The following is a 17329-nucleotide window of genomic DNA, read 5'->3' as shown; positions in this document are numbered from 1 at the left end:
TCCTTCCCTACTCCATCCAACTAAATAAGGAATAAATATTCTGGCTGGACATTCACTGCTTCCCAAGTGGGAGTGAAGTCTTTTTAGAAGTGCAGAAGGGCAGGACTTTTTATGATGGCAGAAACTCTGTCTCATAGATGGGTGTCCCGGCCTGTATCTTTTACCTAACAATGTTCAAGGAGGAAGCAGTCAGCTCAGAGCTCTCTGTTCTGTTTAATATATTTGTCCAGCCAAAATCTTTATTTTTATAGTTTTGGATGGAGTGGGGAAGGATTAGAACTCCTGTCAGGTTTTTACTGCACTAATTCTATGATACCCTAAAGAGACCCTGTCACCAGACTGTTCCTTACAGCAACAATCTTCCCAATAGATTATATGTACATCTAACATATTTTTCCCCAGATATTTTACTTGTAAAAACCATTGCCAAAGGGCTCCACATACAATGCAATGAACATTCAGTGTCAGAGACAACAGGATAGAGTCAGAGACTACGAGCATGATACAAGAGAAAGTCAGAGACTACAGACATGATACAAGAGATGGTCAGAGACTACAGACATGATACAAGAGATAGTCAAAGACTACGATCATGATACAAGAGACAGTCAGAGACTACAGACATGATACAAGAGACAGTCAGAGACTACAGACATGATACAAGAGACAGTCAGAGACTACAGACATGATACAAGAGACAGTCAGAGACTACGAGCATGATACAAGAGACAGTCAGAGACTACAGACATGATACAAGAGACAGTCAGAGACTACAGACATGATACAAGAGATGGTCAGAGACTACAGACATGATATAAGAGATGGTCAGAGACTACAAACATGATACAAGAGACAGTCAGAGACTACAGACATGATACAAGAGATGGTCAGAGACTACAGACATGATACAAGAGACAGTCAAAGACTACAGACATGATACAAGAGACAGTCAGAGACTACAGACATGATACAAGAGATGGTCAGAGACTACAGACATGATATAAGAGATGGTCAGAGACTACAAACATGATACAAGAGACAGTCAGAGACTACAGACATGATACAAGAGATGGTCAGAGACTACAGACATGATACAAGAGATGGTCAGAGACTACAGACATGATATAAGAGATGGTCAGAGACTACAAACATGATACAAGAGACAGTCAGAGACTACAGACATGATACAAGAGACAGTCAGAGACTACAGACATGATACAAGAGATGGTCAGAGACTACAGACATGATATAAGAGATGGTCAGAGACTACAAACATGATACAAGAGACAGTCAGAGACTACAGACATGATACAAGAGATGGTCAGAGACTACAGACATGATACAAGAGACAGTCAAAGACTACGAGCATGATACAAGAGACAGTCAGAGACTACAGACATGATACAAGAGACAGTCAGAGACTGCAGACATGATACAAGAGACAGTCAGAGACTACAGACATGATACAAGAGATGGTCAGAGACTACAGACATGATACAAGAGACAGTCAGAGACTACGAGCATGATACAAGAGACAGTCAGAGACTACAGACATGATACAAGAGACAGTCAGAGACTACAGACATGATACAAGAGATGGTCAGAGACTACACACATGATACAAGAGACGGTCAGAGACTACAGACATGATACGAGATGGTCAGAGACTACAAACATGATACAAGAGATGGTCAGAGACTACAGACATGATACAAGAGATGGTCAGAGACTACAGACATGATACAAGAGATGGTCAGAGACTACAGACATAATACAAGAGATGGTCAGAGACTACATACATGATACAAGAGATGATCAGAGACTACAAACATGATACAAGAGACGGTCAGAGACATGATTCAAGAAATGATCATAAACTGCAGACATGATTCAAGAGATGATCAGGTACTGTGAATATGCTGCAGTAGTCGGTCAAAGACTGTAAACATACTACAGGAGCCATTGGAGACTCTGGATATGCTTCAGTAGACAATAATAGACTGGAGATATATTACATGAGACTTTTATAACAGGGCAATAGGAAAATACAGATCAGTGCCTGCAGGGGCCCTGAGGGCTGCACAGAAAACGCCAAATAGCTGCAGGATGGGTGCCTGAGATCTATGGTATTCCCCTTCGCTTTTCACCTGGCTGCTACATTAAGGGTTAGGTGGGGAGGTGGAGGAGCCGGGTCATCACAGGCAGTAATAAGACCCTTCCAAAGGAAGAGAAGGGTATGGCGTGTAAGGAGGGAGGGGCTGTGGTAGGAGATTGACACTTTCTGCATTCATCAAAATTTTTAGCGTGTTCAGAGGCACATTGCAAGTCAATGAAACTTATTAATGAAAAGGAAAAACACTGCAAGTATGCATTTACAGTGCTTGATTTTGGTGCATGTACCTGCATATTCTGGTTATAGGGTCTCACCTCTTCTAAAAAGATCTCAAGGAAACAAAGTATCCCCTGTAGTCACATTGGAGGTTCATAAAGTATTTGTCTTGTTTGTCTGCAGCTTCATTGGAAAATATGAAGAAGCTCTCCACTATAGCTTTGGGTGTAGAAAGGACCTGCAGTCCTGACAGGAAAGGCATGTGTTGTGAGAGAAGAGAACAGACCTTCTTTTTCATGCAATCCAAAATTTCATTTTCTTTTTAACATTTTATTAAAGTAAAATTCCAGGGTAATACTAACTAAGCTTAAAACTGCACCCACCCCTCTTATAACACCTATGCTAAGTACCCTGTAAAAGAAAGATGCATATACTTGCCTATTTTCAGGGCGCTCTGGTCTGGTCCTGTGATTGGCTCTTCTCTCTCAGTTAGCAGTGGCTTCAGGGAAGAGGAGGGTGTGCCGATAATGGATGGCCCATAGTAAGCCTATGGGTGACGTCACCGCACAGACATTCGGCCATTGTCGGATCACTCTCTCCTCTCCTCTGTAGCTGGCGCTGGGGGATCATGTGACTGGGACTGAGAATAGGTGTTAGAAGGGAGGTGGTATCAGGTTTAGACTTTGTTACTATTAACCAGGAGTTCTACTTTAACACTTTCCAGCTAGCATGAGCAGGCCTTTTAAACAATCATAATGCAAGTGGTGTTACATGGGCTTTCCAATCATGTTATCACTGTGATTGGCGGTCACAATGATTACGTGATCAAAAGCCCGCCCACCTGTTCACATCATTAACAGTGACCAGAAGCTGTCGGTGATAGCACAGTCACTATATTAGGACAGTGAATAGCAAAAAGAAAAAACGAATCCTGCGCACAAGTGGATCATTATGCGAATAGTACAGCAACACAGGGTAAGCACCGCATATTAGTACATTATCGCAGACTTGCCTGCCAAAGAAACCCTCCAGCGCTGCAGAATATTCGATCTAGTGGGCCCTAGACGCTTCCATCTTTGCCTGGTCTTCCTTCTGGATTCCGTGTCTTCTGTGTTTAGTAATCTAGCATAACGTGAAAGCTAGTGGACCTGTTGGCAGACATAATTGATAAAGTATTTTTTTTAGTTACAAAGAGGGTTCAAGTTACTAAAGAGGGCTGGTAGCATAGAGGCAAGTTTAGAGACTGATCACTTGTGGATCAAATGATTCCAAAATACAAATTGGGACAAGCCACACATGGACTTTTACTCAAATATTAACATTAGATACATTTTAAGAGACGTATAGCCAAAGCATTTTTGGTCATACTTCTCATGTGGATCACAGGTGTGATTGCACCTATTTCTGTTCTCCTGTGACCCAGAATCAGCTGAAAGAGGGCTAAAGCCATCACAAAGCCTCTAGACCAGTGGTTCTTAACCTGGGGGTTAAATGAGAATTTGCCAGAGGTCACCGAATCCTGGGCTGTTCCTAAAGTCCACACCGCTCTCCCAGCCTTTTCGCGGCCGCCCAGCAGGGCTGTCCCTGGAGCCTGTGGCCGCCCAGCTGGGCTGTTCCTGCAGCCCGCGGCTGCCCTCTCAACCTCTTTGCAGGCGCCCATTCAGTTCATGGCATGGGTGGAGGGAGAGATTAGAGGTTAGCTGACTGGTGAGGAATGTGAAGTGGGAGGAGCCCCTATCTCCTGATTTTCGGCATAGGTGTCACTGCTGCGAGACACCACATAGCTGGAGACACAGTGAGTAACACTACCAGGCTGTGATTAGAGTTGCCACTACAGTTCTCAGATTAGCAGATGACCTTCTGATTAAGAGCACCTAAGTTGGCTGATCAGAACTCCCCCCAGCACTGCCACTGATCTCATCCCCCCACCAGCACTGCCACTCATCCCATTCCCCCCACCAAGGAGTAAGAGAAGGAATAAAAATAGAGAATACATGGAAGGGAGAGGAAAAGAGGGGGAGGAACAAAGAAAAAAGGGAGAGAAAGATTAGTACAAAGAACAAGAAAGATGGCTAGAGAGAGGGATGGGGAAAAAAACAAGAAATTAGGATAGAGAGAGAGAAAATGGAAAGAAAGGAGAACAAAGAGAAAGAGTGGTACATCCTAAAATGTACCATAAGGGGTTCTAATACTGTACGTGTGGAAGGGACTCAGGGGGCGCTAAATGTCCATGGGTTAGGGGCGCAAATGACTTGCCTTGCCTTGGGTGCTGACAACCCACACTATGAAAATAATTTTACTGTTAGGGGTCCCTACAACTTGAGCTGAAAGCCGCCGAAGAGCAGTGGGAGTATGCCGTGCTGGCTTTTCTTGCCCCTGACTGGCGTCACCCCCCTGCTGCCCTGCGTCAAGGAGCGATGCTGTATGCACGTTGGCGGGGACATGGAGCGCCGGTGGCTGGAGCTGCTGTTGCTAATAGTGGCGGCAGCCGGCTTGTGGAGCACGGAGCTCCGAGGAGGAAAATGGAGCCGCGGCATGTCAAGCCAGGTGTGACGGAGGCATAGCCAGGTGAGGGGGCCGCGGGGAGGACACCGAGGGGGGTGGGCATGGTAAGGTTGGTGCCAGACTGTCCTATGCAAGATGATCAATACCCCGCCGCCCTCACCACTAACCTGTCACCATATAATACTATTACAATAGCGCAATACAATACTATTTCAAATCATTCCTGATTTCTGGTGAATGATTTGAACACAGCAGAGCACACTCAGCACTGGAATTACTTTGAATACACAAAAGATTTCTTTTAATCAGATCACAGATTTATATATTTCAGGACTATATTTATTCACTACTTAATAAGACTCTTTTGTGCATTTGTCACCATAAAACACTGCACACCATTTTTTGTTTTATTGCCCTATCTGCATGCTCAGTGTAGAGGTGGGGGGAAGAGCAGAGGACTGTGTGGATGCTGGTCGAGAAGGATGGGAATTGGTCTGTGGTGACACTGGGCAGGGGAGCGCTATAGTAATAGTACTATATGGGGACAGGTTAGTGGTGAGGGCGGCAGGGTATTGATCATCTTGCATAGGACAGTCTGGCACCTCTCTTACCACGTCCAGCAGGTCTGCAGTCTCTGATCATCTCCTGTACCATATCTGCAGTCTCTGACCATCTCCTGTATCATGTCTGCAGTCTCTGACCATCTCCTGTATCATGTCTGTATCATGTCTGCAGTCTCTGACCATCTCCTGTATCATCTCTGCAGTCTCTGACCATCTCCTGTACCATGTCTGCAGTCTCTGATCATCTCCTGTAGTATGTCTGCAGTCTCTGACCATCTCCTCTAGTATGTCTGCAATCTCTGAGCATCTCCTGCATCATGTTTGCAGTCTCTGACCGTCTCCTGTTTCATGTCTGCAGTCTCTGACCCTCGCCTGTATCATGTCTGCAATCACTTATCATCTTCTGTATTCATTTGGGGGCAGTCTGGAGCTCCTCTTCTGCTGTGTTTACACTTTGCTACATGCAGGGAGTGTTGTCTTTTTTTTAAGAACAGATAAAATTTAAAAAATGGAGTTCTTCTGCCTACTTGAATTTTTTGGATGAAAACCGTGCGCAGTAATCGTGATGCATCGCGGAATCGAATCGTGGACCGAATAATCGTAATCTAATCGAATCATGAGGCCAGTGAAGATGCGCACCCCTACAATATATGTCTTTTAAATAAATGTGATATTTTTAAACATACTTCACTATTGGGGCTTCCTGTTTCTCCTTCCTTCTGGTTTACCTAACATACTGCCCTGAGAGGCAAAACTTGTGTATGTAGCAGAAAAGCATACAAGTTGCCAATACTGAGTTTGTTTACTTGCTTGAAAGCAATACGGATAAACATCTGGAGATACCGTTTGAAGGATATAGCACCGTGTATTTCACCTGATTATTACTAATGCTGTTTACCTTACAGCAGTAAGGTAAGGAGCCACTGCACCTGTAGGTGTGAGCACACCGAAGATAAAACCACCCAGTCACTGTGTCACTATTGTTTGAAGCAACACAGCACCCTAATCACCAGCACACTTTCCTGAAGACTTTTTAATATCTACCTCATTCATCTTTTATATTAATTTGGATACTTCCCTTTCTTCACATTTGATTACCGTATATACTCGAGTATAAGTCAAGTTTTTCAGCAAAGTATACGGGGCCCCAAAGTAGGTTTGGAAAATGTCATTCTCTGCTGCAGAAAAGTGCATGACATTTTCTGAACCGATTTTTGGGGCCCTGTATCTCGGGGCCACTTGGTGCTAGAAACCCCAGCTTTGGATATTGTATGGTGCTAGTTCCACTGGGTTTGCACACCAAATTTGGGGTTCCTAGCACTAAGTGGCCTAGAGATACGGGGCCCCAAAGTCGGTCAACTGTGTCCATCTGCAGCAATTTCATTTCGGGACCCTTTGGGTTCAGAGACCCCAAATTTTGGCTGCAGCTAGGGGGCATCTAGGAACCCTTAAATACTGAGTTTGAAGTTCGGGGGACCTATGGCTGCAAATAGGCACAGTGAGGCATACAAATGGGCACAGTGAGGCTGCAAATGGGCATTGTTGACCCTCTTTTCCACTTACAGTAGCTGTGCATTTCTCACCCTAGTCTTATACTCGGGTCAATAAGTTTTTCCCATTTTTTTGTGGTAAATTAGGGCCTCGACTTATACTCGGATCGACTTATACTCGAGTATATACGGTATATGGTTTATCACATGAATTTCATGGACTCTCTGTATGATTGTATAGTTTTTTGTGATCACAGTATATTTGGATTTTTGGATATTTTACTGTATCTACCTTTATATGGATTTTTTGCAAATTTAGCACTTTATTGATCACATTAGCACTTTATCCATTTGGAGTGCAACACCAAATATTGATTTTTCCTATAACTTTGTTGGGTGGGGTTTGACCCCTGTCGGTGTTTTTGCTGCAACCAAATCGCATCATTGTCTTTGTTTTTTTTTTTAATAACAAAAAACATTAGGCAGCATGGGAATACCCATTTCTTTACCATGATATTTTATTATCTATTGTTATTCTGTGCTCTAAAATACATTAAAGTAGTTGTAAAGCCTGAACCTTTTTTTACCTGAATGCATTCCTTGCATTCAGGTAAAAAATGTTTAGGCATCAATCCCCCCCCTTTTACTTACCTGAGCCCTCATTCAATTCAGCGCTGTGCACGTCTGCAGCTGTTCTCTCCTCTCTCTCTTCTGGGTCTCATTGGCTTTGCTGAGGCATCGGAAGTCATTGGTTCACACTGCTGTCAATCAAGAGTTCGGCTGTCTGGACAGAGAGGAGGGGCCAGGAGCGCTGGCAGGGCCCCCGAAAAGAGGCGGTTCATGGCCTAACAGTTATGTGCCACTCTGTATTGGTCTAGCACATAAAATCCCAATAAAATATATTTACGTTTTTGGTTGTAACATGACAAAATGTGAAAAATTTCAAGGGGTATGAATACTTTTTCAAGGCACTGTAAGTTTAGATGTGTGTGGTTTTTTTTATTTATTTATTTTTTATTTTACCTTTACAGTCGCTTTAGGTCAGTTAATGTGTGTAAATTATCAATAAAACTGAACAATTTCCTCCAAATAAAAAGTGCTTAATGTCCTATAAATAAAGTGTAACCGTGCAAAAAAATTACGTCTCTGTGTCTTTTGTTGTTCAATTTTTTCTAGATGATAAATATTGTGCAAATATAAGTGCCAAAGATTTACTGCAAACTGAATATCTTCAAAATAAAGTTCTTCAGACAAATAATATACTAATTGCATTCCTCTTCGCCAATATTCAATGCTCCACATTATGAAGTGCCAAGCGCTCATTCCCCCATAGGCTAGAATGACTTACCAAAAACAAAGGACCTTTTGATTAGAAAAGAGTCTATAAGGGCTTAGGTATGTGATCTGTTATCAGCCTTCAAGTAGTTGAAGATAAAAAACCTTCAGGAGTGCAGCCCCCCCCCCCCCCCCAATACTTAACCTTAGCCCTAACCAGCGATATGCATGAGAGTGGAGGCTCTCATGGGTCTCTCTCTCCTCATTGGCTGAGACATCAGCTCCCGCTGCTGTCAATCACAGTTAGTGGGATGTGGGGGGGGGGGGCTAAGCCACGTTTTGTGTGTCCTTTAGACACACAGAGGCAGCTCGGAAGTGAGCACACATAAGTGCAAGCAGCTTGCTATTGGGGTACTCAGCAGGGAACCCAAGAAGAGGAGGATCGGGGCTGCAAAACCATTACACAGAGCAGATAAGTATGATATGTTTGTTATTTAAAAATAGAAAATAAAACTTTTATAACCACTTTCAGTTCTCCTCCTCTGCTCACCATCAATAACAGTAATAAGGGTATGCAGAATAAAATAATAAGAGGGCTCATCGCATAAAACCATAAAGATTGAAAACTATAATTAAAAAAACATCTGCAAGTATGCGCACTCACATTTTCAAATTCCTCCACACAATTCCTACACAAGTAACACAAATGTAATCATGTACAAAGAACTTCCGTTTTCTGGTTCAGTAGAACGCATGCCGGCTCCTTGGAGATCATGGCAGCATTCTTTGTACATGATTACGTTTGTGTTACTTTGAGCTTGGCATTTGAAAATCACATCACATGCTACAAAAATGCCCTCCAATGTGTGAGGAAGACACATATCAGAAGAACAAAGCAGTGTGGTAGAGAAAGGAAGGGGAGTATACAGTATATAGCTGGGGAGATAGAAGGGGGTCATTAAAGCATAAGCCAAGTCACGGAAAAATTAATTAAGCCGGGCCCGACCCGCTTCTCAGGTCACTGCACATTAAATATTAACTTTTAAATATTTTTTAGAATACCTTTTTTTTCAATTTTAAATGTTCAATCACCTGGCCATTTTGATCACTTTTTTCCTACTTTTCCCTACTGTATGGCTGGGGAGCAGCTTGATGACATCATCACGGTTGCACCTGTGCTGGGACCACAAGTCCCACAACTCCTCGCACCTCTAGCTGCAAGGTACATCACACCCTTCTTCCTTTGGGTTTGACAAGCGCTGCTACTAATGCTGTTGACCTGTCTAACAAAATGGTGCTAAAGTTCTAATGCAGATTGGTGGGTTTTTTTTGTTTTTTTTTAACAACAGAATGTGGTGTCACTTTAATTAAAGAGGTTCTTTAGCCTGAGCCAGCTTTCTTTAGCCCATGACACAGTACTTCGGTGAACGCTACATTCACTTATGCAAACCCCGGCTGGCTTTGAAAGTGACACATACTAGGTAAATGCTACTCATTTACATCAGTCTGTACCTTTAAAAGAGAAGTATGGTCAAAGATACTGTATCTTGGGCACGATTCTCTTCTTCTGGGTCATTGTAGTGCACTTACTTGACATCACAGAGCCACGCCAGGCTCTGGAAGGATCCCGACAGTAATGGTGGAATCCACTCGGATGCCTGATTGCCAGATGGCTCAGCCTCTTTATGCGCCAATGATTCAACTTTCTAATAATCAAAATTGTATTCATTTATATAATACATCATTTATACAACATACTATACCCCTACATTCAACCCAATAACAAGCCTACACATTACCCCACATATCCCATTTAACCGAGGTTTATAGTTTACCACAAAAAAAAAAAAAAAATGTCTTTTTTTCTTTGTTAAAGTCTGTAGTTCTTCCCTCCACCCCTATCCTTGGTATTAATTACTCCAATTCCTTCCTCCCAACTACAAACGTGATTAAACAATAATTATAATGTGACTTCTCCAATTCATAAAGTGAGAAGAAGAGAGAGAGAGGAAAAAAAAAATATCCACTGTCTGTGATATCCCCCCCCCCTCCTTAATATTAATTTACTCCATCCCTTCCTCCCATCGTGCAAACGTATTAAATGAGATTGTAAAGTGATTTCCCCCTTTTTCTAATTCGTGTCATAAATCCCTATAATTCATAATTATATAATTTATATTTGTGCAAAAAAAAAAAAGACAAACAACCCTCCAACAACACACCCCTCGCCCGCATCACCCTCACCACTCAGTGTTTATTAATGGATTCGGGGTGAATGGAAGAAAAAGAAAAAGAAAAAAAAAACAAAAAAAACCCGGAGAATGAGAACATGTAACCATACATTATCTTACCTCCCACCCCTTTTACTTAATTGGCATTAGAGAAGACATATCAATATTTCTCTCTTTCTGGGCTCATCATCTTATTTCTTAATTCTTAATGACTATACCATTTCTGCCTCCGTTACCCATTGATGTTTCCCTCTTCTATTATCTCCCTGGCGCACTGCTCCCATTTTGCCCATGTAGTTTCAAATTTCTTTTTTTGATTTTTAACCACATGCACCCACCTCTCCGCTTCCTTTATTATGTTAACCTCATTTCTCCACTCCATGACTGACGGTTTCCGATCCTGTCTCCAATACTTCGGGATCAGTTTTTTTGCTGCGTTTAATAAGTGTGGAGTTATGCTTTCCCTATACTTTTTGACAGAACCGGGCTTTCCGTGAAACAGATATTGTATTGGCCCGAACTCCAGGGTGTCCCCTGTTAGTTTCTTAATCCATGGAGCCACTGATTCCCAAAATGGCTTAATTATTGGACATGTCCACCAAAGATGAAGAAAAGTTCCCCTCTGTCCGCAACCCCTCCAACACCTATCGCTAGATACCGAGGAGATTTGTGCTAATTTTACTGGTGTCCTATACCATCTCGCTAGGAACTTATATGCCATTTCTTGCACCTTTGCGCTTATGGAGGTTGTAAATGTTAACGATATCATTCTATTAATTTGTTTATCTGTCCAGACTTGGCCCAGCTCCCTCTCCCATTCTTTTACAAAGTAAGGGGGTGTCCTTTCTTGTTCTTTTAGGATCATTCTGTACATTCGAGATAGCATATGCCCAGATTCTGATATCTGTGTGCACTGCCTCTCAAATGCCGTAAGTGAGTTCATGGGTCTCAATGGTTTTATTTTCTTGAGAAAGCTCTTCATTTGGTGGTGTTTCCATTCTGCCATTCGTGTCTCACCAAATCTCATGACCATCTCTGTCAGTGATAATAAGGCTCCATCAGGAGCAAACTTACCACATCTAGTATTCCCATCCCGGCCCCATGCCCCCAGACTTCCCATCTCCTCCCCCGGAGGGAACCAAGGGAATCCCTCCAAAGGAGTCAGAGGGGAGGTCTGGGGGGGCATATTTACCTTTACTATTCATTCTGTCCCATACTTCCAATGAATTCAAGGTCATTGGTGATGTCCATTGTGACAACCCTCTCAATGACCCTTGGATCCATGGTGCTCCTGCCAGGTTTCTCCCCGCCATTGACATTTCTGCCTGTACACATGGTTTTCTCCTTAGGTCATGACACCAGTCTACTATTCTTACTAGAGGCATGGCCCTATAATAGAATGTTATATCCGGGAGTCCTAGGCCTCCCTCAGCTCTGCTTCTCCTTAAGATATCGTAAGCCAATCTAGGCCTTTTGTCATTCCACACAAAGGCCACAAACAGCCTACGTACTTGCCTAAAGAGAGTCGCTGGCAACCTGATTGGAACTGTGCGCAGCACATAAACTATTCTGGGCAGTATACTCATTTTTATGGCACTGATTCTCCCGAACCAGGTCAGGTATTTACCTTTCCATTTCTTTAGCTCTTCTGATATTTCTTTCAATAATGAGCCATAGTTACGTTCATACAATAGTTCATAGTCTGCGCTGATTTGTACCCCCAGGTACGTCAGCGACTCCTTGTTCCATATAAATGGATACATCTTCTTCAATGACCTCTCCATCTCCGCTGGGATATTACTAGGAAAGATGACTGATTTCTCGAAATTGATCTTGAAACCAGACAGCCTTCCAAATCTCTGTACCTCCGCCATCAATGCAACTGTAGATGCCTGAGGAGCAGAGAGGAAAAATAACAGGTCATCCGCATACGCTGCTACTTTATGTTCCGTATGTCCTATGTATGTCCTTACTATCTCCACATTCTTTCTAATTCTGCGCAGGAGTGGTTCCATTACTATCGCGAATATCAAAGGGGATAGCGGGCACCCTTGCCTGGTACCATTTTGTATGTTAAAACATTCAGATACTGTCCATTGACCTTAATTCTTCCTCTTGGTTTCCCATAAAATGACATAATCCACCCTAGCATTCTTCCCCCCAGACCTATCCTCCCCAATACTTCTCTCATAAAGCCCCAGTTCACTCTGTCGAAGGCCTTTTCGGCATCCATCGACAGAGTGATTCCTGGGGCTCTATCCGGGCCATGTCGCATCCATTGCAATACATGAAGAGCACGGATGGTGTTGTCCCTAGCTTCCCGTCCTTTTATAAACCCCGTCTGGTCTGGGTGTACCAAATCGCCTACATGTTCCCGAAGTCTCAGGGCCAAGATTTTTGCCAATAATTTGGTGTCAGAGTTAAGCAGAGAGATAGGCCTGTAGTTAGCACATACCTGGGGATCCTTTCCCTCTTTTGGTAATACTGTTATATATGCCAGTAATGCTTCTGGAGAGAGTGGGTTTGAAGCATTAATAGAGTTGAAATAACTACAGAGTGGCTTTACCAAAACTGGGAGAAGTTTCTTATAATATGAGTTTGTCAGCCCATCTGGCCCTGGACTTTTCCCAGGGGGCAGGGTTGCTATCACTCTGCTCAACTTTATGACCGTGATTGGGCATTCCATATCTTCGGATATTTCTCTAGGTATTATGGGCATGGTGGCGCTCTCCATGTATTCATCTATCTCATTCCTCCTTTGACCCTCTCTTTCCCCTCCTTCAGATGGTTCTGTTTTAGCGATGTTATATAGGGCCTCATAGAATTTACCAAATTCTTTAGCTATGGCCTTTGTATCCATTATTTTCTTGCCTTGCACTAATAAGCTATGCACGTGCCTAGAGCCCAGTTGTTTTTTGAGTTGTTTTGCCAGTAGCCTTCCACATTTATTGCCTTGTTCATATGCTCTATTGGCAAAAAACCTAATTTTGTTCTTCGCTCTATATTCTAGGCATTGTGAAAGCTCTGCTCTTAAGCTCTCCAGACATCTACCATCCATTTGGTCAAGATTTTTCTTGTGCTTTCTCTCTAGGACCCTGATCTTCTCTAGTAGTTCGTCTATCTCTCTTTTGCCTTCCTTCTTCATATGCGCACCAATGGCGATTAGCTCCCCTCTTACAACTGCCTTATGGGTTTCCCACACCACTTGATCTGACATTTCTTCTGTTTTATTTATTTCAAAATATTCCTTTATCTTAATACTTAGTTTCTCCACTATGTCCTCCTTGTCCAACAGCGACTCATTCAGACGCCATATTCGTTCCAAATGCGCCAATTGTGTTGGTCAGATAGATTTAGGGACTTTTATTCTTTTTTATTGTTTTACTGGTAATGGCGGTGATCTGCGAATTGTAGCAGATGTAAATGTGCAGATGCAATGTAAAAATGATACTGGCAGGGAAGGGGTTAACACTAGGGGGGGCGATCAAGGGGTTATGTGTGTTCCCTAGGTGTGTTCTAACTGTAGGGGGGATGGGCTTACTGGAAAATGACAGAGATCACTGCTCCCGATCACTGGGAACAGAAGATCCCTGTCATGTCACTAGGCAGAACAGGGAATCGTCTTGTTTACATAAAAAGTTCCCCATTCTGCCTCTGCTCACCGCGATCGCGGGCATTGAGTCCGCGCGCCCACTATCCTCCTATTAATAGGTAATACTTAATAAATATAGAATGGAATAAATATACGCCAATGCCGGCTGTGCCTTCCTCCTGCGAGGAGACTGGTCATTGGAGGAACGAGCGAAAGTTGTGCACCTGGCTGTGGAAAATACTGTGTGCCTGGCTGTGGGGGCTGCAACAAAGGAAGATCCTGGAAAGTACTAGCGGCTCCTACAGGAGTAGCGCTACAAATTTAAAAGACTGTTTCCAGTGAGTGTATGGAGACTCTGGACTTGTAGAGAAGCCTGTCCTCTTATGGCAATGTGTGAACTTTATGATGAAATAAGCCATCAGGTAATTATTTTGCAGTACTTGGAGACAGAATGAAGAGATGAAGCTTTGGTCATCAACCTTAACCGTGTAGATATCCAACTTCTTAATGAGACAGGAGTTTGTGACTAGTTGCTTGGGATCAACCATGTGAACAAAAGGTTCCTTGTTGGCTACATCTTGATACTCAGCATGTCAAAACCATAGACATTCTCCCACCATCTTGCAGTCCTTGTATTGTCCATCTTCTATAGCAGCTGCATAAAGTGTTGCAGGATCAGGAAATATAAGCCCATCAGGTGTCAGCCATTTGCTCAGTAACAGTGTTGAGCATTGATTCATAGAGCAGACAACATCCCATCCATTCAATGAATATTATGTCAACTCTTTTGACTGGCAGCTTCATTTCCTCCACCTTGCCCTTGAAGATGGTTACATCATAACCTAGTTTGTTTGCCTTTACAATCTTGATGACGTAGTCCGAAATACTTGAGCACCCAATCTTTTTTTGTCCCAGCCTAAAGGCCCGTACAAACGTACGAAAATCGGAAGTAAAATTTCGTCCGACGAATGATCTGCCGATTTTCGGATCATTAGTACGGTGCTTTTGACAGCCGATTCCGGTTTTTCTTTAGATAAAAGCTGGATGTGCAGACTATAAAATTTTTGTTGAATGTGAACTCAATGTTCCATTTTCATTTAATCAGTATGGTTTGCATACGAAAAAAATTGTAAGAGCAAGACTATGCATGCTCAGAAACTAAAGAATACATACAAAACTATTCAACACATTACATCACTTCTGAAGTTGTATTCTGTGGTACGAGAATTTTCATATGGTGAGTAACCTCTTCACTTTCGACATGAGACTAGCATGCAACAAAAAACGGATGAACGGTCTTCCAAAAATCTGATCGTGTGTACGAGGCTTTAACTGCCAACATGCAAAGCATTCCTGTTCCACTTCCTACATCCAAGATAACTTTGTCCTTGAACAAGTGTCTGTTGTGAAGCATTTCGTTTCGATAGGTCAGAGTCCGAACTTCATCTTCAACAATTCCTTGTGGATACCAAAGTTCACAAATGGTTCAAAGTAGTAGTCTTCAGAAGTCATCTCTTCAGCTGATGGTTTGATGCTGCTCTCTGGTTGGATACAGAGAACCTCCATGCTGCAGGTGCTTGCTTCCACCATGTTGCCAGCACCGAGTCTCCCTCGCCTGCTGCACTGCACACAACCAGAAGCCTATGAATATAAAACAGGCTTCCTGTGAGAGAACTGTGACATGTAGGGAGGCCTGGCTCTATATGAATCCTTGGAGAACCCTGCCCACCACTTCAGCAAGTCAGCTAGACCCTGCCTCATTTCCTGGCGCATCTAGCCCTTTCCTTCTTTCAATCGTGGAAACTCATCGTTACATGTGGGCATTATCTAGAATGGTCTGCATGCATATGGAACACCCATTCCTCAGGGGTGGACATCTGCGACCCAATAGCTGGTGCAGTACTTCAAGTCCCATCATGCCTCTGCCTCTGGGAGTCATGCTTGTAACTGTCAGTCTTGCAATGCCTCATGGGACATGTAGTTCCACAACAGCTGGAGGGCTTCAGTTGCCCACTCCTGCTCCAGACTGACATCCACCCTTCAAAGCATTTTGATAATTGCACAACTCCTTACAAGAGCCAGCCTACTGCTTGCATTAGGACTGAGGGTTCTTGAGAGGTGTACTTAGGCAGGGTGCTGTGATGTTGTCAGGAAGGTATATACAACACTCTGATGGTTCCTCCTACCAGCCATGATCTGCCTTCATTGTATAGAGAAATACAGAGACCCAGTGATGATAAAGGGTCTAAAAAAAGGTACTGAAACCAGAAAGGTTTTTTAAAAAAATGTCATTAGCATGTTGATGAAAGCAGGAATCAGGAAGGCAAAACACTACATTGTTTTGAATCGCTGGCAGATCTGCCACGGATCTGCCCATGATTTCACAGCACCAAAATGTGAATGACAAAACGCGGAACTCGCATTTGAGATGCCATTCATTTGAATGACACCTCACATCGCGGTGTGGGTCTGCCGCAATTGTTGCGCAATGAAATGTGCTGCAATCGTGGCAACCTGCATCGCGGGATGCATGTTGCCCAAAAATAGTTAAGGATCTACTTTGGAGCGACATGCGTCCCGCGATTGCAGCACGTTTTATTTTGTGACAATCACGGCAGACTGCACTTTGAGGTGTCATTCAAATGAATGGCATCTCAAATGTGAGTTCCGCATTTTGTCACTTCTCGGCGCTGTTAAATCGCAGGCAGATCTGCCAGCGATTCAAAACGCTGTAGTGTGAATGCAACCTAAGTGGCAATTGCACGGTCATGCAACACTGTACCCAAACAAAATTTGTATCATCTTTTTCACACAAATAGAGCTTTCTTTTGGTGGTATTTGATCATTACTATTTTTTTTTGTTTTGTTTTGTTTTTTGCAATTTAAACAAAAAAAGACCGAAAAGTTTGAAAAAATATATATATACTGTATTTTGTTATAAAACATATCCAATAAAATCTAATTTATTGGCAAATTTAGGTCAAAATGTATTTTGCTACATGTCTTTAAAAGAAAAAAATCCCAATAAGTGTATATTATTGGTTTGTGTGAAAGTTATAGTGTCTACAAACTATGGTATATACAGTATATATATATATATATATATATATATATATATATATATATATAGTATCTCACAAAAGTCTCCTCACACAATATCTTTTCATGTGACAACACTGAAGTAATGACACTTTGCTACAATGTAAAGTAGTGAATGTACAACTTGTTATAACAGTGTAAATTTGCTGTCCCCTCAAAATAACACAGCCATTATTGTCTAAACCGCTGGCAACAAAAGTGAGTACACCCCTAAGTGAAAAAGTTCACATTGGGCCCAATTAGCC

The 17329-nt window shown here is 42.6% G+C and overlaps 2 pseudogenes; both read right to left on the bottom strand.

Moving 5' to 3' along the window:
* LOC141141206 (E3 ubiquitin/ISG15 ligase TRIM25-like) overlaps positions 1–13610 on the bottom strand; it is an 84490-nt pseudogene extending 70880 nt beyond the window's left edge.
* Positions 13611–14284: 674 nt separating this feature from the next.
* LOC141141205 (protein arginine N-methyltransferase 1 pseudogene) lies at positions 14285–15575 on the bottom strand (annotated as a pseudogene).
* Between the last annotated feature and the right edge of the window lie 1754 nt (positions 15576–17329).

The sequence above is a fragment of the Aquarana catesbeiana genome, linkage group LG04, assembly GCF_042186555.1.
Source record: "Aquarana catesbeiana isolate 2022-GZ linkage group LG04, ASM4218655v1, whole genome shotgun sequence".
Classification (NCBI taxonomy): Eukaryota; Metazoa; Chordata; class Amphibia; order Anura; family Ranidae; genus Aquarana; species Aquarana catesbeiana.
Note: the sequence above shows the minus strand (reverse complement) of the source record. Positions and strands in the feature narration are given on the sequence as shown.